Source organism: Miniopterus schreibersii (assembly GCF_964146895.1).
Source record: "Miniopterus schreibersii genome assembly, chromosome: X".
NCBI lineage: Eukaryota > Metazoa > Chordata > Mammalia > Chiroptera > Miniopteridae > Miniopterus > Miniopterus schreibersii.
In genome coordinates, this window is record NC_138104.1 from 32,915,578 (window position 1) to 32,938,396 (window position 22,819).

The window sequence follows — 22,819 nt, forward strand, 5'->3', positions numbered from 1 at the left end:
GCATTATTTGGAAATTAGGCTACTGCAAATGTAATTTTTTTAAATTCTCACCTGAGGATGTTTTTTCCATTGCTTTTCAGAGAGAGTGGGGGGTGGGGGTGGAGAGAAACATTGATATGAGAGAGAAACATTGATGTGAGAGAGACATTGATGTGAGAGAGACACATCAATTGGTTGCCTCCTGCACTTGTCCTGACTCGAGCCGAAGATCGAGCCTGCAACCGAGGTACATGCCCTTGGCTGGAATCGAACCCAGGACCCTTCATTCCATAGGCCAATGCTCTTAACCACTGAGCCAAACCAGTTCGGGCTACAAATGTAATTTTTTAAGATGAGGTCATACTGAGGTAGGTTTGTCTTTAGTCCAATATGACTGGTATCCTTTAAGAAGGGGGGAAGAGACAGACACACAAAGGGGGAATGCCATGTGACGACGGACATATGGGTTGGACATGCACGTAACGCATGCCTAAGAATGCGGAGTCGGCTTTGGTATTGAGTAATGTGTCAAAACTGGAAGAACTTTATAAGGTGCTTGATAGAAAACTCACTGACTGCCTTGATGGTTGGTAGAAATCTGAACATTAAATGAACTTATGGTGAGTCCTTAGATGGAAATGATAAACATGGTTTTGGGCACCAGAGGGACATGAGTCTTGCGATAAAGTGGTAGATTCTTGACTGAATTTTGTTCTCTCTTTGGGAGGAAAGTGAAATCTGTAAGCAATGAGCTTAGATGCTTAACGAAGGAACCAACGTGTGGAAGGCTCAGCCTGCTTTCTCCCTGTTTCTTATTACAAAATAGGAGATGAAAGAAGATGAGGCATAAACTTAAACACAATGGCGTGGGCACCTGCTGATTTGGAAGAGTCTCTGCCTACCCAGGTGGTGGGCTCTGAAGCAGGGCCAGGGTGCGGCTGGGCAACAACTTGCTAAGAGATTAAGCATGTGCCTTACGGATTCGATCAGCCATCTCAGCAGAACCCAGGAACAGAGATGGGGTTACCCAGGAGGTATCCATGGAAAACCCTCTTGTCTAATGGTTTGGACCCCTAGAAATTGGGTGAGAGACCAACACATGTTTTTGAAACTTTTTTACCAGCAACAACACTGCCAGCCTGGGTTAAAAGGGACAGAGGGACAAAACAAAGGGAATGACTCTGAGGGCAGAGCCATGGGTGCAGAGGACAGAGCTTTGAGCCACAGAGGATGATTCTCAGCCCTTGTAATATAGTGGAATTTTCCTGCTGGGCTTTGGACTTGCTGGGAACCCGTGGCCCAGTTTTCCTTCCTATCTCCCCCTTTTGGGATGGGACCGTCTGTCCTACACCTGTCTCACCACCGGAATTTGGAAGAAGGCAAATTGTCTTGTTCCACAAGGTTTCAGATGGAGAAAAACTTTGCCTCAGGATGGACCATGCCCAGAAGCTCACCCATGACTGATGACTGATTTAGATACATAGAGGAGAATTTGAACTTCATCAAATGAAAAGCTTTTGTGAAAAAGGATATCAGGAAGGTTAAAAAGACAACCTACAAAATAAGAAAAATGTTTATAAATCGTGTCTGATAAGGATCTAGTATCCAGATTATACATATGATACACACACACACACACACACACACACACATATATATATATATATATATATATATATATATATATAGAGAGAGAGAGAGAGAGAGAGAGAGAAACTCTTAAAACCCAAGGACAAACAAAAAAACCCCAAACAAACCAGTTTGAAAATGGGAAAAGGAATCGAATATGCTAAAACCCACTGAATTGCACACTTCAAATTGTAAATTTATGGTATGTGAATTGTATCAATGAAGCTGCTGTGCTTAAAAAAATTGATTAGGAGAAATGAGTGGCTGTGATATTGGATTAGTCAGTGGATTCTTAGATATGATATTTAAGCATAAGTAACAGAATAAAAAATAGATAAATTGGTCATCAAAATTAAAAACTTTTGTGAAAAAGACACCATGAAGAAGATGAAAAGAAAACCCACAAAATGGGAGAAAATGTTTGTAAATCATGTATCTGAAAAGAGTCTAGTATCCAGAATATATAAAGAAATCTTACAATAAGTGATAAAAAGACAAATAACCCAATTGAAAAAATTGGGCAAAGGATCTGAGTAGACATTTCTCTAAAGATTTATAAATGGACAGTAAGCACAAGAAAAGACATTCAATACAATTAGCCATCAGGGAAATGCAATCAATTGGAAATCCAAATCACAGTGAGATGCCACTTCACCCCCACTAGGATGTTTATAATAAATAAAAGACATCAACAAATGTTGATGACGATGTGGAAAAATTGAAACCCTCCTACATTGCTGGTGGGAATGTGAAATGCTACAGCCACTGTGGAAGACAGTTTGGCAGTTCCTAAAAAAATTAACATAAAATTATCATATGATCCAGCCATTTCCTTTCTAGGTATATACCCAAAAGAAATGAAAACATATGTCCACACAAAAATGTGCACATAAATGTTCATCACAGCAATAGCCCCAAAGTGGAAACAACCCAAATAACTTTCAACTGACAAATCGATAAACAAAATATGGTGTATCTCTTTAATGGAATGTTATTGGGCAATAAAAAGGAATGAAATAGTGATACTAGAAACAACATTGAAGATCCCAGAAAGCATTATGCTAAGTGAGAGAAGCCAGTCACAAAGGAGTACATACTGAATGATTCCATTTTTATGAAATGTCTGGAGTAGGCAACCTAGAAACAGATACTAGGTTGTTGGCTGGGTGCTGTGAGGGAACAGAGTGCCTACTAAGAGGTATGGGGTTTCTTTTGGGGTGATAAAGTTCTCAAAATAGCCTCTGATGATAATTGCACAACTTTGTGAATAGACTTAAAACCACTGAATTGTACAGTTTAAAAGCATGTGGCCCAGCCAGGTGTGGCTCAGCGGTTGAGCATGGACCTAGGATCCAGAGGATCGCAGTTTGATTCCCGGTCAGAGCACAGGCCCAGGCTTTGGGCTCGATCCCCAGCAGGGGGCGTGCGGGAGGCAACTGATCAATGACTCTCTCATCATTGATGTTTCTCTCCCTCCCTCCCTCTCCCTGAAATCAATAAAGATTAAAAAAAAATTTTTTTTAAAATGCATGTGGATTATATTGAAACAAAACTGCCCCAAAACTGGACTCTGTTGATTTCAGAAGCTGTTTATCAGTAACAAAGTCAAATTTGTGAATAAAAGATTCCAGTTGAAGGCTAATAATTAGTGACAGAAACATTCACTAGAATTAAAATATAAAACCTGGAAGCTATCTATTTTAACTAAGAATAGAAGATAGTCCTCTTTCACTTCTTGCATGGTTCTGAGATATTTAATAACCACATCAGGAATCATGGAGCTAGGATAGCAGAGCCAATGCCATCCCAGTGCTGATTCGCGCACTTACCCACACTCACAGGGGCCTGTGCACTTTTCATGCATGAGCACGGATATCTGCAACTCACCCAAATAACTGCTCTGCAAGATATATTTAGTTTAGGTTATTTTCAACACAAATAGTACAGAGGGCTAAAAGGTCATGTTTTAAATTCCTATAATGATGCTCTTCTAAAATCCGCGGTACCTCCAGTGGTTGCTAGGCCTGATACCTAGTTGCCCCAATCATAGTAACGTATGAGAAGTGTCGCAATCCCCTTTGTCCCACTGGCTACAATTCAGACTTTGAATTCTCACCTCTAATTGGAGCTACTCTTTGGGGCTCCTGGGGGGAGCAATGGTTCCCTACCTCTATGCAACATATCACCATCTCAAAGCGCTTTTACAGGAATTATCTCATTGAATCTTCACAGCAACTTCAGGTTGAAGGTACCAATGTTTGTAGTTGGAGAAAACCAATTCTCAGTGAGGTTAATCTGCTCACCTAAGGGCATGTAAGGCGAGGAAAAAGCTGAAGCTTGAGCAGGTGACAGTCCAATGTTAAGTGCACTGTCCATGGTAGCCCAGCTTCTTTAAAAATTGAGTACCTGCAGAAGCATCTATTCAAATGGGACTCCAATTGGGGAACAGAGAGCAGGGGGAAAGTAACACAGTATCCCATTAGTACCAGAAAACTAGAGAATGAATGACTTTCTCAGGCTCGCTAGCTGTCATCCAGGCCAGAGCAGCCCCTGAGTTATGGAAATTTTTATGTGAGAGGAAGGAAACGGCTTGAAGAACAGATTCAGATTTTGAAAACTAACAAACAATCATTAACACAGACTAGAAAAGACACATTAGGAAATATATGCTCATTAAATATAGTCGGTATCCCTAAGATATTTTACTCCCATAAAAAATTACTTTTAATTAGAAATAGACATTTTACTTCTTTTATTTTGCTCTGTTTCCGTCATTTAGACGAGCACCGGCTATATATAAACATGTTAGAAAGATGTACACTGGGCATGTGTGTATGGATCTTGGATTGTGTGTTTTGTGTTTTGAATTATATTTTGAATATTAGAGGGGGTTAGAGTAAAATTCACATGTGCTGTTTCCTCGGAAAGAGCTCTGAATTTCTCTCTCTCTGTCCTATATTCTTACCACAAAGAGTTTAGGCCTTTGCATTTTATTTCTGATTTCCTTCTGATGAAACACTGCTTTTCGTTGCATTTCCTTTCTTACTCCTGCTACAAAATTACCCTCCAATGTGGCTCTGGAACACCTTCTCCATCCATTTCTGCAAATGAAATTAGTTTGCTTTAGGTCCCACATCAGTAAGTCCCGTGCAGTTGTTTAGCTATGATTGTAGCTCCTCTTTGCCCCAGGTGCTTAGGTCGCCCACTGCTCTGGAATCCCTTTCTTTCTGCGCTTCCTTCTCAATGTATCGTTTGGAGGACACTTCAGTGTCGAAAGACTGATGCTCAACCAGTTCGTTTCCTCCCACCAAAGCAGCACAATGCCTCCTGCTTATCTTGGCCTCATTTCTTTTCTTTGGAGATATGTGTTAGAAAACAACCTACTGTATTTTTCACAGTTGCAGATAAACTAACCCTGCTTTTCAACATATTTCATGTTGTCATTTTATTTCTCTTCTGGAAAGAAATGAGATTTTGTATTCTTGTTAAAAGGACAGAAGATCAGTCTGTGCCTGAATCCTGATCCGAGTTCTGTTTCCATTTCCATCTGGCCATTTCTATGAAATACTTCAGAGTGGGTGACTTGATTTTTTTTTTTTTTGAACCCTCTCCATTTCTCAACTTGCAAAGTAGGTAGAATAATGTGACTGTATATGCATCTCAGTGGTATATGAAAAATAGTGAGGGTTGCTATTATTTAGCATAACTGAAATTTCCTGTTAGAGGAGGTCCATATTGCTTGTATTACTTATAATTAAAGTTGAAACTTTACACGTCTACATGTACAAAATCAAGTGAATAGATAAGTCCAATTAAATATCTCATAAAGCTCAATGTAGCATTTTGTAGTTAAGAAATCACTTTCCCATTAATTATCTTTTAAAAATAATTTCATTAACCTACCCATTTCACATGTACCCGTATCCTTGCTCTCCAAACATATTCATGTACAACTCACAGATTTTTTATAATAGGCTCAGGTAATTAAAGCAAAGGTGAATGGTTTGGATAATTGTCTCCATTTTACATTTCAGATTGCATGGGTGCACATACACTTAAAGTATTCTTTTTTTCTTTTCATTTAAGCTATATTTTTGTCAAATTTAAGTTCAGTCTACTCCAAGTCTTTATAGTAGTTTACCTTCCATTCTTAATTTGATGATGTGAGTCAGTAATTTTTTGTTGTTGTTAATCCTCAACTCTGAGGATTTTTTCCATTGATTTTAGAGAGAGTGGAAGGAGGGGAAAGAGGGGGGAAGAGAGGAACATCGATGTGAGAGAGACATATCAATTGATTGCCTCCTGCACGCACCCTGGCCAGGGCTGGGGATCGAACCTGCAACCCAGATACGTGCTCTTGACTGGAATTGAACCCTCTACCCTTTGATGCTTGGCTGACGCTTGGCCGACGCTTGGCCGACGCTTGGCCGACGCTCTAACCACTGAACCACACCGGCTAAGGCAGAGTTGCTGTTTGCTGTATGGAAAATTTCCAGCTACTGAGCTACCTAGTTTTTCCTTAGCAAGATCCTTCCCAAGGCTGCAATCGCTGTGCAATTAGCGGTTACGATGCCTTCAGCTTTAAGGACCAGAAAATCTAGACAAAGGTGGGATAAGCAGTGGAGACATTTATTTCCCCCACCATTAAAAACCATCAGAGTAGACATAACCTCTGCAGGTCATTCCATTGGCTCGGTGACAGCATCAAGGACTCAGGATCTTTCCATTATTCTGTTCTAGCTTAGTCTTCAGGCTCTTTTTCCTCAGGGCCACTAGATGGCTGCCCCAGAATGGTCAATGTCCAGTGGGTTAAGGGGCAGGTTATTATTATTTTTCGTTATATCTCTTTTTAAGAAGAAACATTTCTTTGCCATAAGCCTCTAATGAATCTTTGTTTATATCTCATTAGCCAAAAGGGAATCACACACTGACCAGAGTTAAAAGGTCACTGTACAGTTGACTCTTAAACAACACGGTTTCCAGCTGCACAGGTCCACTTATACAAGGATTTTTAAAACTAAATATTGTAAATGTATTTTCTCTTATGATTTTCTTAATAACATTTTCTGTTCTGTAGCTTACCTTATTGTAAGAATACAGTATATAATACATATAGCATACTAAATATGTCTTCATCGACTGTTTATGTAATTGGTAAGGCTTCCAGTCAACAGTAGTCTATTAGTAGTTAAGTTTTTGAGGAGCCAAAAGTTATATGTGGATATTTGAATGTGCAGGGGGTCAGCACCTCTAATCCCCATGTTGTTCACGGGTCAATAGTAATTAGATAAAATGCTCAGTACTTACCCCTGAATCACATGCTGGAGGGATAGGATTTTTGTATTATACTGTGGTTCTAGCAGCAAGTCAGAAGGGAACACTGTTAGGTAGACTATCAACAGCGTCTGCTCTCTAGGAACTTGCAACCTCCCTCTAGGGTTCTTCCTAATAAACTTCCATGAGGATATTCCTGGCAGCCTGTTCACTTATTCTTTGAAAATGGAGTTTTCTTTGAGAATTTCTTATATTGCTTTTGGGGTTTTTTTGTTTTTTAAATTTTTTAATTTAATTTAATTTTTAAAATTTGTCTTTATTGTTAAAAATATTACAGATATCCCCCCTTTTCCCCCCATTGGTCCCCTCCATCCCACATATACTGCCCCCCAGGCCTTCACCACAGTATTATCTGTGTCCATGGGTTATGCATATATGCATATAAGTTCTTTGGTTAATCTCTCCCACCCCTACCCCCTACCCGCCTTCCCAATGAGATCCCTCAATCTGTTCCATGCTTCTGTGTCTCTGGATCTATTTTGTTCCTCAGGCTATTTTGTTTATTAAATTCCACATATGAGTGACATCATGTAAAACCGAATCAGGAAAAATCAGGCTGAATAGGCTAATAACAACTGATGAAATTGAAGCAGTAATTAAAAAACTCCCAGAGGACAAAAGCCCTGGTCCAGAGGGCTTCACAGGGGAGCTTCCTAATTCTTTAAGTTGTAGGGTTAGATAGTTGATTAAAAATGTTTCTTGCTTTTTGAGATAGGCCTGCAGTGCTATGAACTTCCCTCTCAGGACTGCTATCTCTGTGTCTCATTGATTTGGGGTTGTTGTGTGATCATTTTCATTTGTTTCCAGGAAGTTTTTGATTTCTTTCTTGATCTTATTGGTAACCCATTCATTGCTTAATAACATGCTATTTAGCCTCCATGTGTATGAATGTTTTTGAGTGTTTTTACTGTAGTTGATTTCTAATTTCATGCCATTGTGATCCAAGATGCTTGATATGATTTCAATCTTTTTGAACTTGTAGAGGCTTGTTTTGTGTCCCAACATGTGGTCTATCTTTGAGAATGTCCCATGTGTGCTTGAGAGGAATGTATATTCTGCAGCTTTGGGGTGAAATGTTTTGTAAATATCAATTAAATCCATCTGATCTAGTGTGCCATTTAGAGTCACTGTTTCTGTGTTGACTTTTTGTCTGGAAGATTTATCCAGCGAAATCAGTGGCTATATTGCTTTTGAAAGTAGGCCTAAAACAGGGCCCTGACATTTGTCTTTATGTCACCCATATTACTTGACTTTGATTACTCATATGCATCTAATAAAAAGCACTAGTGAGTGGAGAAGCATATGAGAAATACATAAAATCTATTGAGAAGTAAACATGGAACCCCCCTAAAATAAAATAGTATGAAACAAACAAAATGTTAGCTATTATACATTTCATCATTATATGTTTAATTTTCAATATCCTGGATGACCAGTAATTGTTTGCATCTTCTCATGGGCTTATTGTTCATGCACATGTCTTCTACCGTGAAGTATCTTCTCAGAACTCATCCAGATTTATTTATTGTGCTGTTGATTGTCTTTTTATTATTAAGTTATAAGAAGTATTTATATATTCCAGATACAAATCCTTGACAGATATGTGAATTGTGAACCTTTTCTTCCAATCTCTGGCATGCTTTCTTCTTTCTTTTCCTTTCCTTTCCTTTCCTTTCTTTCCTTTCCTTTCCTTTCCTTTCCTTTCCTTTCCTTTCCTTTCCTTTCCTTTCCTTTCCTTCCTTTCCTTTCCTTTCCTTTCCTTTCCTTTCCTTTCCTTTCCTTTCCTTTCCTTTCCTTTCCTTTCCTTTCCTTTCCTTTCCTTTCCTTTCCTTTCCTTTCCTTTCCTTTCCTTTCCTTTCCTTTCCTTTCCTTTCCTTTCCTTTCCTTTCCTTTCCTTTCCTTTCCTTTCCTTTCCTTTCCTTTCCTTTCCTTTCCTTTCCTTTCCTTTCCTTTCCTTTCCTTTCCTTTCCTTTCCTTTCCTTTCATCATTAATTTTCTTTATTTTTTAAAAAATATGTCTTTATTGATTTCAAAGAAAGGAAGGGAGAGAGAGAGAAACATCATTGATGAGAGAGTCATGGATCGGCTGCCTCTTGCACGGCCCCTGCTGGGAATTGAGCCCGCAACCCGGGCATGTGCCCTGACTGGGAATTGAACCTTGATCTCCTGGATCCTAGGTCAATGCTCAACCGGTGAGCCACAGCGGCCAGGCTTTCGTTTTCTTAACAGTATTTCAAAGAGTTGAAGTTTTAAATTTTTACAAAGTACAATTTATTGTTCTCTTTTGTGATATGTGCCTTTTGTGTATTATATAAGTGCTCTTTGCCTACTTCTAAGTTGCAAAGAAGTCCTCCTTTGTTGCCTTCTTTAATGTGGTCAGAAAACTTTTTCCTTAAAGGGTCAGATAGCAAATATTTTAGGCTTTGAGATCTACATATGGTCTCTGTTGCATATGTTTTCCTCTCCTTTCCTCATCTCCTATAAAAATGTAAAAAATTATCCTTAACTTGAGTGTTGTGCCAAAACAGACTGTATGTCAAACATGATCCATGGCCATGGTTTTGCTTCCTTCTGTTCTCAAAGATTTGTGGCTTTAGCTTTAATGTTTGACCCACGATCCATCCATTTCAAAAATAATTTTTGTATTTAGTGTAGATAAAGTTGATATTCATGTCTTTTCTTTTTAAAATTTCTTTTTCTTTTTTAAAATGTTTTTACTGATTTCAGAGAGAGGAAAGAAGATGGAGAGAGAGAGAAACATAAATAATGCAAGAAAGTAATTGATTGTCTGCCTCCTGCATGCTCCCCACTGGGGATCAAGCCCACAACCTGGGCATGTGCCCTGACCAGGAACAGTATGACGCCCCCCAGTTCATGGATTGATGCTCAACCACTGAGCCACGCCAGCTGGGCTAAAATTTATTTTTCAATTACACTTGACATGCAATATTAAATTAGTTTCAGGTGTACAACATAGTGATTACACATTTGTATACCTTATGAAGTGGTCACCCCATAAGTCTAGCACCCATCTAACACCAGATGTACCTATTACAATGTTATTGATTATATTCTCTATGCTGTACTTTACATCCTTGTGACCATTTTAATAACTGGCAATTTGTACTTTTTAATCCTTTTCAGCTTTTTCACCCGTCCCCCTAACCCCTGTTTCCCTCTCACCTGGTGACCACCAATTTGTTCTCTGTATCTATAAGTTTCATTCTGTTTTGTTTGTTCACTCATTTTGCAAATCATACAGTATTTGTCATTCTCTGTCTGACTTATTTCACTTAGCGTAATACCCTCCAGGTCCATCCACGTTGTCGCAAATGGTCAGATTCTTTTGTATTCTCCTATGTATATCTAAGTTTCAGCGCCTGTAGTTTGGAAAGACTAGGATTTCCTTGGTGAATTACCTTGGCACCTTTGGCAAAAATCTACTGACCTTATTAGTGTGGATCTATTTCTGGATTCTCACAGCTGTTTCATTGATCTTTATGTCTAGTCTTAGTCGTATAGCATACTGTGCTGATTGACCTCTTTCACTGAGGTCAATCAGTTGAATCTTTCAACTATACATAGCACCTCTTTATCTCACTTGCATTATCTCTGTTCCATCCTTAAGACCTCCCATAATTGCTCCTTTTAAGCCTGGCCCCTACACATTCTCCCGGTACATGGATAATGTTGTAGTTGGTTAATGATTTGGGTAGTTTTAGCTTACTCTCTCTTTGATTTCCTTGCTTTTAGGATTGACTCCTAATTTTGAACTACTGTGCTGGCCTCCAGCTGTGTCTGCTAACACGAAGCACATAAGGATTTAGCTTTCTGCCACTGGAGCTACAGGTGACTGGGAATGTCTTTCTGTTACTATGTTATAATTTAATTCTATTGTGGTTAGAGAACATTGTCCTTATGATTTGTTATTTTATAATTAATTGAAATTTATGAGGCTCAATTTATGGCTATTTCATGTGAACTTAAAACAAATCTGTGTTCTTCCCCTGTTGGGTAAGGATTCTACAAGATTTCCATCTGTTCAAGTGGGTGTTTGAGTCGTTTGGGACCTCTTTGTTGTAGCACCCTGATTTTCTCTCTACTTGTTCTACTGATTACAAAAAAAAAAAAAAGGGAATTTGAGATTTGAGATTTCCAACCACAATTTGGGCTTTTTCTATTTCTCCATTTAGTTCTATCATGTATTTTAAAGCTCTATAATTAGGTGCATACACATGTAGAACTGTTACATTCTCTGGCTGAACTGACATATTATTATTAGGAAATATCTTTTCTCCTGGCAGTATTTTTTCCTTTGAAGTCTAACTTGTCTGATAAAGCCACTCCATTTATATTATGAATAGTGTTTTCATGGTGTTATCTTTCTGCATTCTTTTACATTGAAATTATCTGTTTTTATCTTTGAAGTGCCTGTTGTAGGTCAGACCAGTTGTCCTCTTGAATCCATTCCACCTCTGTCTTTTAACTGGAGTATTTAGACTATTTATCTTTGATGCAATTAGTAATATAGTTGGGTTTAAAACTTTCATTATGTTTTTTATTACATGTCCCATATATTTTGTCCTATGGTTTACGATATGTACATTTACATTTTTATAGGCTACCTTTAAATACTGTTATCCCACTTAATGCATAATATGAAATCTCTATAAAAGTATGCTCCCCACCCTGGCTGGGTGGCTCAGTTGGTTGGAGTGTCATCCCGTACACCAAAAGGTTGCGGGTTCCATTCCCAGTCAGGGCACATACCTGGGTTGCAGATTCGACCCTTGGTCAGGGCACGTACAGGAGGCAACCAACTGATGTTTCTCACATCAGTGTTTCCCTCTCTCTCTCCTTTCTTCTCTCTCTAAAGTCAATAAAAGCATATCCTGGGGTGAGGATTAAAAAAACACACATAGCTCAGCTGGGCAGGGCTCAGCGGTTGATCATCGGCCTAGGATCCAGGAGATCGCGGTTCAATTACCGGTCAGGGCACATGCCCGGGTTGTGGGCTCGATCCCCAGTGGGGGGCGTGCAGGAGCCAACCGATCAATGACTCTCTCATCATTGATGTTTCTCTCTCTCTCTCCCTCTCCCTTCCTCTCTCTGAAATAAATAAAGATACATTAAAAAAAACACACCACACACATAGAAAATAGTATGCTTCCCACTTCAACATATGGTATAAAAGCACAATAGTTTGATGCGATTTTTACTTTAAACAATCAGTTATCCTTTAAAGAAATAAATGTAGCTACTGTTTCCTTCTGCTTGAAAATTTCTTTCAGAAGTTCAGTAGTGACGATTTAGTTACTACAGATTATATCAGTGTATTTTGGTCTGAAAAGATATTTTGCCTTCAGATCTAAAGGCTATTTTTACTGGGTATAAAATTTTTCTTTCACGGTTTTCTATCTTTCAGTGCTTTGATACCATATCATTCACTGTCTTCTGATTGCTAAGATTCTGATCAAAAGCCTGGCCTTACTCTGACCTTTGTGCCTCTGGAGAGATCTTAGCTACAAAAATATCAAAGCAAGTTTCAATTACATGTCAGTTACATTAGTGGATATTTTTTCATGTGTCACTAAGGCTCAGTTCTATGTTTTCAGTGTTTTTTCCTTTCTGTGCTTCAATTCAGACAATTTCTGTTGCTATGTCCTCAGATTCACTAAACTTTTCTTCTGCAATGTCTGATTTAAGGCCATTCTGTGTATGTTCATTTTATTTTATTATTTTTTTCCTTTTCCAATCTTTTATTTGTGCACATTCAATTGAAAAAGATAAATTTTACAGGTTCTTTGGTGCCCATATTCAGCATACAAAAATGTAAAAGACTATTCACAAGTAAAACACATTAGCTCAAACTGGAAAAAAATAACAACAAAACAATTTAAGGTAGAGCACACTGTGACAGCTCTGCTTGTGGGGACATGAGAATTACTGGGAAAATAAATAGAATGTCCTTTTGTAAAGCAGCAGTGTCATGTCTTGTAAACTTCCTTTTTATATTACAGCAAAGTTTGAAATAAAATCCAAAGGGACTGGAGCTTACACTGTAGCCGTAAATGAATAAAAGAGTCTATTTCTTCAATTACTGTTGGTCCAGTTTTCCTCTGGTTTGGAGTCCAATGTGCAGCAGGTGTTAAAAGGTGCTCAGTTAAGGATTCTAACCAATTAAGTGATGAATTATAAAATCTCTTTCCTGCTTTCAAACACAAATGGGTAAATCTGTTCCACAGCAGTAGCAACAGCCTTTGCACTGGGCCCTGTCCCTGGGATACTTCCTGCTGAAAAAATCTGTAATGTGGCTCCTGGAGACTTTATCCCATAGCATGTAGCAGTATAAAGTTCAGGTTCATAACTGGCACGAGGTCTGTTGTTCTTTGTGACTTCTGGCAAATGGATTTCAAATGGCATGTTACACACTGCTAAAACGTTAACAACCTTAAAATCTGTAAATATTACCCGGAAACCTAGTTTCTGGAGACTGCGGGCTAAACGCCTGGCGCCAAATTTAGCTGCAGCTTCACTTGTTGCTCCAGTGCAAATGATTCTTTCCGAGGATCAAACTATAGCTGTAGTTCTCGGTTTTCTAAGTTCCATTAATACTTTTCCAACACCACGATGCTTATAAATTACATTTGCTCCCTCCAAAGCAACCTGCCAAATGGCACCTTGTTCTAAAAACACAGACTACATTTGTAATTGGAATGTCCAACGCAGCATCACCATCTGCATCCACCGGGGTAGTTTAAAAACTTAGCTTCCCACCATGAAGATCACATCCATGGGAAGAAGGGGTGGCGCTGGACGGGAAGAATGAGCTGCAGGACAGGGATGGTGACAAGGCCACGCGCTCCCCAGTCTCCCTGCAACTCCCGCGGCACCACGGCCCCCGCCGGTTGCTAGGAGCCCCCAGCCCCGGGCTCCCTCCTACGCGCTTTGTTGTTCAGGGTACGGGGTGTGTATCTTCATTTTAGATATAGTAGTTTTCATCTCTAAAGATTCTACTTGCCTCTTTCCCCTTCCATTGCTCCCCTAATAGTGATTATTTGTTATAGTAGTTACTGCACACTTCCTTTTTATTACGCCATCATGTATGTGATGTCAGCTTCTTTTGTCATTGATTGGCCCTTCTCCTGCTTATGGGTCTTATTTTCATTCCTCCTCACCTGCCTATTAATTTTGATGGGATGTGGGTCACTGTAATTTTACATTTTTGAGTGGTAGCTTTTATGTTATCTTAAAAAATGTTTTTGGGTTTTTGTTTTATATATATATCTTTATTGATTTCAGAGAGAGGAAGGGAGAGGGAGAGAGAGAAACATCAATGATGAGAGTCATTGATCGGCTGCCTCCCGCACCTCCCCTGCTGGGGATCGAGCCCACAACCCAGGCCTGTGCCCTGACCGGGAATCGAACTGGGATCTCCGGGATCCTAGGTCCATGCTCAACTGCTGAGCCACAGTGGCCAGGCTTAAAAAAATGTAGGACTTGTTATGGCAAGCAATTAAATTGCTTGTACAACAGCTTGTTCCTTTCAAGTTTGTCTTTTAAGCCTTTTTAGAGTGCTTCTAAATAGTCTTTAGTGCTGGTTTCGCCTTCTTACTAGAGGTTGGCATTCCTTTGGTCTCTACTGAATGCCCTAGCTATTCAACGAGGACTGTCCAATCTTGCTGGCCAAAATTTGAAATTCTCCCCAATCTGTGTGAGGTCCTCAGTTACAGTTTCTCAATGGTTATTTGCCTCGCCGCATGTTGTTTCTGTCTTTTCATGTGTGGCCTAATATTCAGCAGCAGACCCAAGTAGATCCCTATGCAGAATCTTGCAGCACTTTTCTGCGAGCCTGCTATCTGTCCAGTGGAGAGCCCTGTGAATTCCGGCCCCAGCAGCCTGCCTAACTCCAACTTCTGTCTCCTCAGTTCAGTGAACGTCTGCCACGGACCTCTGCAACGCTGTTACTTAGGTTTTCCTTTCCCACACCCTGGTTTAAGAAAGAGCCTCTCAGCGTAGAACCAGAATGATCATCAGGTATCATCTCTTTTGTTTCCATTCTCTCTTGAATTCTAGTCCTGCACCACCCTTTGACCAATTCTTAAATATCGTGGTTTCATATTTATGGTCCAGTTTTCTCGTTGTTTGCGTTAGGAAGGCAAGTGTGGTTCCTGTTGCCCCATCATGGCTAGAACCAGATCTTTCTCCTAGGCTTTGGCTTGTGTTGGAGCTCCTTGCCATGGAGCAACAACGCAGGACAAAAGAACACAACACACTTTCAGAGCTGAAGCTCAAGCCTGTATAGTAAGATTTCCCTCCACAACTTTTGATGAGACCACCTGGAAATAAAAACGCCTATAGGAAATAGTACGTTTATCATTGCAGTCAACAACAAAAGCGAAAGAGGAAGCATTTTTCAAGACTGAATTAAAACACGGGGAGAACACAATATATAGGCTTTTTCAAACCAAAATAACCACAATTTCTCACAGAGGGTGAAAACTGAGCCTGTGACACTGAAAGAGGAATTTAACTTGAATAGACTTTCTGTGTTCGTGAGGATTGAAAAACAGAAACTGGCTTTGTTCTTATTTTCCACAGTGTCATAATTGGAATTTTAGCTGCTTGTGTTACATGATTACTTATGGCATTTTCTAGTTCTGATATTTTGTAACTGTATGAAATATTTTTAAGTGCCCATTATATTGAAAACTGGCCTGGATGGTTTGTGGAACGGAAATGTACAGTCTGTGCCTTCCATGAGATTTTTATACATTAGTGTGGGAAGTAAGAGAAATATAACCGAATATGCAAACCTATGGTAAGAGGCAGAGTACTGTGAGTGACTAAAATACGAATAATGAAAGAGCCATGACAATTATAGAGATGATGTTTTTGTGAAGGAGCCTGGGAAGGTATCAATGAGGAATTGGCTTTTGATCTGGGCCTTCACGAGTGGATTAGCTTTTGTTAGATGGGTGTGAGTAACAGGGTCTTTCTTGTAGAAGAACTTGGTCAGAGCCTTTGATATTACGGTATTTCGTATGTATATTGCCAAGATGAGTGTTGCATCTGGATACATGCACTTGTATATTTTTAATGAAGTGATATTAAAAATCATTTGGGCCTGGCTGGGTGTGGCTCAGCTGTTAAGCGTTGACCTAGGATCCAGGCGATCAGGGTTTGATTCCAGGTCAGGGCACATGCCCGGGCTGCGGCCTGCAGCCGATCAATGGCTCTCTCATCATTGATGTTTCTAGCTTTCTCTCTCCCTCTCCTTTCCTCTCTCTGAAATCAATAAAGATATATTAAAAAAAAAAATCATTTGGGCTTGCCTGGCAGGTGGGGCTCAGTTGATTGAGCATCTTCCCATGTCCCATGCACCAGGAGGTCACCAGTTCAATTCCCAGTCAGGACACATGCCTCGGTTGCAGGCCCGATCCCCAGTAGGGGTCACGCAGGAGGCAGCCGATCGATGTTTCTCTTTTGTCAACGTTTCTATCTCTTTCTCCCTCTCCTTTCCTTTCTCTGAAATCAATAAAAACATATTTTTTTACAAAATCATTTGAGCATACAGGTGAAATTGGACTATTAAAATGTATCCCAAGAACTCTCTTAATAGAGATGTTAAAACAGGGCAAATGTCAGTGCTCTTTGATCTTGTATTTTGTTCAATTTTTTGCCACTCATTAAACTTTAACTGGGCCCCACCAGCATGGTTCAGCAGTGGAGCATCGACCTAGGAACCAGGAGATCCAGGTTTGAGTCCCTGTCAGGACACGTGCCCAGGTTGTGGGCTTGATCCCCTGTGCGGGACATGTAGGAGGCTGCCGATGAATGAATGACTCTCTCATCATTGATGTTTCTCTCTCTCTACCCCCCTCCTTTCCTCTCTCTGAAATCGATAAAGGCATATTTAAAAAAGAAACAAAAAACTTTAACTGGAAGACTTATCATAGAAAATAATCCCTATAAGGTACACACACTTTTATTTTTCTTAAAAAATGTTAATGTTAACAGTTTGATTCATTACAATGAAGGGTTTTCAATGTTATTTGGCTCTATAGAACCTGAAAGACTGTAAGAATTTTCAAAAACCACAAGAACAAATTATTGAGTGTTTCCTATATCCCAGCTGCTAGGTTAGACAGCTTATATGAATTCTCATCTCATTTAAATCTTCACAACAACCATATAAGATAATTAGTATTATGATTTCCCTCTTGTACATGAAGATACTGAGGCACAGAGAATTTCAGTGAACTGCGCAAGATCACAGAGCCAGTAACTGGCAGAGCAGAATTTTTCTGATTCAATAATCCACATTTTTAACTACTGCTGCACTACAGACTGATATGCTTGTATTAGTTAGCTACTAATATTCAGTTAATAACAATAATATTATTTGTCAAGAATTTACTATATAGCAGGCATTATTTTAAGCACTTTACATCCATTATTTTATTTAATTCTCACTACTAACTGGTGACACAGAGAGTATAATACCCATTTCAGAGATGATGGAAGTGAAAACTCAGAGATTTACCTAAGTTCATAGAGTTAGGGAGTTCTTCAGTAGCATTAAAGACTAGATCAGTCTCCTTCTAAGACTAGTGTTTTTAAGCACTTTTATTCATTGCCCCATGTTCTAGTATTTTGATTGACTTAATGCAATTTCTAATGGTACATAATGTATATAATGCAAAACTTTCTTATGGGAATTAAAAATGTCAATAAACCAGCATCTGAGGAAGGCTGGGGTAGAAAGTGTTTCCATCACTAGATCCCACCTCGGAGGAAGTCTGGGCATGTCAGACTCCAGCTGGTTGTGTTATGATATAATGATTGAAGAACAACTCTGTGAAAACCCTCAAGCCCAGTCTTGGTGAAACAAATAGGGGTCACTCCTAGAAATCATTTTAACAGTGTGCATTCTCACGCCAGAAATATTAATAAAATTATTCACATTTAACCATGGATATTAAGTCAAGTAATCTTATATGCATAACGAAGGGTTTGAAAACCAGGTTTCAGTTTATAAATAAATACTTCTTGCAAATTTTCTACAACAAAAATGAATTAAGATACAATTGCATTGGTAATCCCTAGGAATCACAGCCCCTAATTTTTAGGATATCCTAGAACACAGTTTTCTTCATCTGTTATGTTGACATTACGTATAGTTTTGGCACTTAATTCCATTCAGGTGTGCATTGATTTAGTATTTGTTAAACATTATGAGAGTTGTGTGTAAAGGGAAAATTCCCAGATGCAGATTTGCTGAGCAGGATATCTCAGAGATTCCAAAAGGTTCTGAACAAGCAGAGTTTTGAGTGTAAATTTTATTACCTTATATGACAGAATTTTTATTTTTGTTTGTGTTTAGACTGATTAGTACAGAATTAAAGAATTTTGTAAAGGTTTGTTTAAATGAGACCACAGCAGGGAGAAATTTTCGCCATTAGGCATGATGTTCTCTATTGAAATGTGCTTCTTTTCTATGTAAACAATGTAAATTTTACATCTATTAGGCAAAATATAATTACGAATACAATTTTTAGTGTGCCTTGAATAGATAATATTTAGCACATGTGTAGGTGTAGGATAAATATATATTGTAAGTTTAACACATTATTCCATGCCAACTGGAAAAAAAGAAAGCAAGTGGCTTATTTACATGAAAAAAATTAATATACTAGAGTCCAGTTTTAATGCATCCATTTTAATAATAATGCGAATTTTAAAAGGTAACCAGATAAAACACACATCAAGACTGTAACACAGTTCAAGAATTTGTCCCCAGATGAAAATTTTAAAATAAAAACTTCAATTTTATCATCACCTTCCCACCCCTCCTTGCTTCTTGCATGGTAAAAACTGTGACTTCTTGAAGATGATCACCAAGCTACTTAGAGCTTTCCATCTTCTGCGATTTTCCTTCTGAGTAGCTATCTTTCTGCAGAAACAAATTGACCCTTTTCTCACCATCAAAATTTATGTAAAAGTCATGAGAGGAAATAGAGTTAAAGAAAGGATCAACTCTGTTTACTTCATAGTTTTAAAATATATGATTCCCTGTGCTCTCCTCTAAGATCTGCATTGTTTTAGAGCTAAAGAGTTAGCGCTGAAGAGTGTAGGGATGGGAGGGGGCCGGGGGGCTGGGGAAGCAGAAACGGGGGAATGAATTTGTACCGAATTTGCATTTAGGCTGAGAAGGTTTTAAAGCCAGACAGTTAGTGTTATAGAATTGTAATTTATGAGCGGCCTGCTGTCTTTACACATTCTAGCAAGACACCTTAAGTCTGATTGATGAGAACATGCTTAAGAAAAACTTTGAAAAATCACAGGATAAAAGCAAAAGTAATAATGAAATATTGACTGCTTTAAAATAAACTTTGTTCTGACCCCCAGATATGCCATTTGGTACACAGGGTATTATTACAATGACTGGCAGGCAGCCAGTTGCACAGGGTAAGTTCACAATGCATCATTTTAAAGCTCATTAACATCTCTATATTAATATAGTTTTGCAGGCTCTCTCCTTCCTTCCATCATTTCATCTGGCACATTTTTGGTAAGGGGAAATTGTTTTAGTCACCGCTGTTCATATATTTATTTTGATGAGAGGTATATAGACTTAGTATTAGCTTCAGCATAAATAATGATGCAATATTAGCATCTCTTTGAATGTCATATGTTGAGTTGCAACCGGTACACAAAGCCAGGTACATAAAGCTTGACCAGCAATTTCTAGAGACTGGAAAAGATCCTTTTAGTAATAATTTTCAATTCCTCAGTTTCTACTGCCATGGGTGGTAGGAAATGGAATCCTTTTTTGTTCTTACAACAGTCTGTATTTTCTACATCAGGAGCTTATTTGCTTCCTTCGGTTAGAAATGATTTTATTCATCCACATTCATCAAAGATATCATTATTTAGTTATTTGTTGGCTTACTTGTTTATTGTGTATTTCTATCTTGCTCTATAAATTCCATAAGATCAGAGATCTCTCTTGTTCAGCGTTGAATCCTTAGCACATAGTATAATGATGCCACATTATAGACGCTGAATAAATATTTGTTGAATGAGTAAATGCATGGGTATCGGCTACAATGAGCAAAAGAGACAAGAGGGTTTCCAAAAGCAAGGTTGTCAATGGTAGCAATGTAGCTAGCCTGTAAATACAGATAAACAGTTACAATTAGTTCATATTTAATAAAATGTGTAGTCCAAACATAGAGATATTAATGTTTGCTTTTTTACAAGAGTGTAAAATTACACATACATGCACAAGGTGGCATAATAAAACATCCATCAACTTGGCTGCTTTTGTCTTTATCTTTTGTATAATAGTCAGCCTTTGATGAACTTACAACCTTCACTGAATGACCAGTACCTGGCGGACCCTATAATAATATAGGCTTTCTATGAAAATGAGGGGATAACTAGGAATTGTTTTTTTTAAAATATATCTTTATTGATTTCAGAGAGAGGAAGGGAGAGGGAGAGAGAGAGAGAGAAATATCAGTGATGAGAGAGTGATTGATTGGCTGCCTCTTGCACGCCCCCTGCTGGGGATCGAGTCCACAATCCGGGCATGCGCCCTGACCAGGAATCAAACCAGGATCTCCTGGATCGTAGGTCTCAGTGGCTCAACCACTGAGCCACACCCGGCCTGGCGATTTTTTTTAAATAATATTCTTTTTATTGAGCGTATGTAGTTTTCTCCCTTTCATTCAAATGCCTCATTGGAAATGTCAGTAAAGGAATCCAAAATGTAATAAATTCATAACAGCATCAAGAATGAGAGGACAAGGCATTAATGCACTTGAAATGCATGTGCATTTGTGGATTATGGAAGACAGATACATCCTACTGATGGATAAACTACATCAAGAGCTACTGCCCAGTATAGACACAGGAGAGAGCTATGGGACAGATGGCAGTGTGATAAAAAGGCTGCAAATTCAGCATAAGTAGGTACAAAGAGTGACAAGTGGAGTAATGATCAAATTGATTACTTTAGTACACTTAAACTAGTCGTGCCCTCCACATGTGAAGTTATGAAATTTAATCTTAGCTTAAAATCACAGATCTGAATTATAGAAAATAAGACAATCTGCCTGAAAATACTTAGTTCTCTTAACATGGATATTGGAATCTCACAGGAAAGCCTTCCTAATTTTGTAACGGAGTGGGAGTGCTTGCTCATTTTTCAGCCACAAACTCACATAAAAGCAGCTTGTCCATTATATACTCTCCCTGCACACATCGAGCTGTGATCTCTGTCACTCGAATGATAAAACGGCTGGGGAAACAGACATGTAAACACAGAGGAAATCTAGACTGCCTAGTCTTCGATTCACAAATATAAATGAACAACTAAGAATCAAGAGGTATTTGAGGAAAAACCCCTTTTCCCCTTTTTGGTAGAGCGAGCGTGAATGAATGAATGGAATAATTGATCTTAGAGGCATCACATAAAATCTAAGTAACAAATATTCCTGTCCTCAGAAATATTTGAGAAATAATACAATACATAAAATATGATCAGATTGCTATAAAAAGAATCAGATACAAAGCAGAGATGTCTTAGAAGTTAAAAAATTTAATTGCCAAACTAAAAAAAAAATCAATAAAAGAGTTAGAAAAATTGAGGCACAGAAAAAATGGAAAAAAAAGTCAGAGATGGAAAATATGAGTGCAAACATTCCAACATTTATTTGGAATTCTAGAGAAAACAGCTAATACAAGCAGTAACAATCAAATAAAAAATAGAACAATTTCTAGAAGAAATAGTCCTAGAATTAAAGCAGCATCTAAGTTTGCAGATTGAAAGGGACTATGGAGCAAGGATAAGATTTAAATATCAAGAATGAAGAGATTCTGGCTGGTGTGGCCCAGCAGTTGAGCATCGACCTAGGATCCAGGAGATTGAGGTTTGATTCCCAGTCAGGGCACAGGCCTGGGTTGCGGGCTCGATCCCCAGCAGGGGGCGTGCAGGAGGCAGCCGATCAATGACTCTCTCATCGTTAATGTTTCTCTCTCCCTCTCCCTTCCTCTCTCTGAAATCAATAAAGCTATTTAAAAAAAAAAAAAAAAGAATGAAGAGAATATCCTAAATATATGCCAAGATAAAAAATATATACAAAGGAATATAAATGAAATTGACATCAGAATTCTCGTTAGTTACACTGGAAGATAGAAGAGAATGAAAGAATGCATGTAAGTTCCGAAGGAAAATGATTTTGAACTTGGAATTCCATACCTAGATAAACTAGCATTTAGATACAGGCGAAAAGGAGATATTTTCAGACATATAACTTATATATGTCCTATGATGTTTCTCAGTCTTTTATGGAGTAAGAAAAAAATTGAGAGTTTAGTATCTTCCTAGGCACAAATTAGAAGTTAAGAAAGATTTGTGTCCTTTCTGCAAGAATTTAGAATGAGTTTTGAAAAACATTTGAATAACTGTGAGGCAGTATTTTGTGTGCTTGAGAATATAAAAACCAGTCTACTTGTGTTGTATTCCTGGTAGATTACTTCTTAGCTGTTTTTCCCTGTGTAAGTTACTTAATCAGACCTTCATTTCTACATCAGTAATATGGGGATATTAATAACCTGTTTTGAACACAATATTTTGACTATATACCTGCTAGGTTGTTGTGATAATTCAATAATGTGATCCATACAAGCTGATGAAATGAGTCTCTGACTCAAAGTAAATACTCAGTAGAGGTTAACTATTATTGTCCACTTTTAAGATAACCTCAAACTTCAAAATATAATCATCAACGAAATTATTTTTATCATAAAATTGCTATTTAGGAATTGAGCAACTATGATAATGTTATATTCTTATTTTTGTTAAATA

General features: G+C 38.3%; 1 pseudogene across 1 annotated transcript; it reads right to left on the minus strand.

Annotated features, from left to right (window-relative positions):
* Positions 1 to 13,134: 13,134 nt before the first annotated feature.
* Positions 13,135 to 13,551, minus strand: LOC308551239 (TATA box-binding protein-like 1 pseudogene; annotated as a pseudogene). Its single transcript has one exon. The product of its transcript is annotated as a TATA box-binding protein-like 1 pseudogene (transcript).
* Positions 13,552 to 22,819: the final 9,268 nt, after the last annotated feature.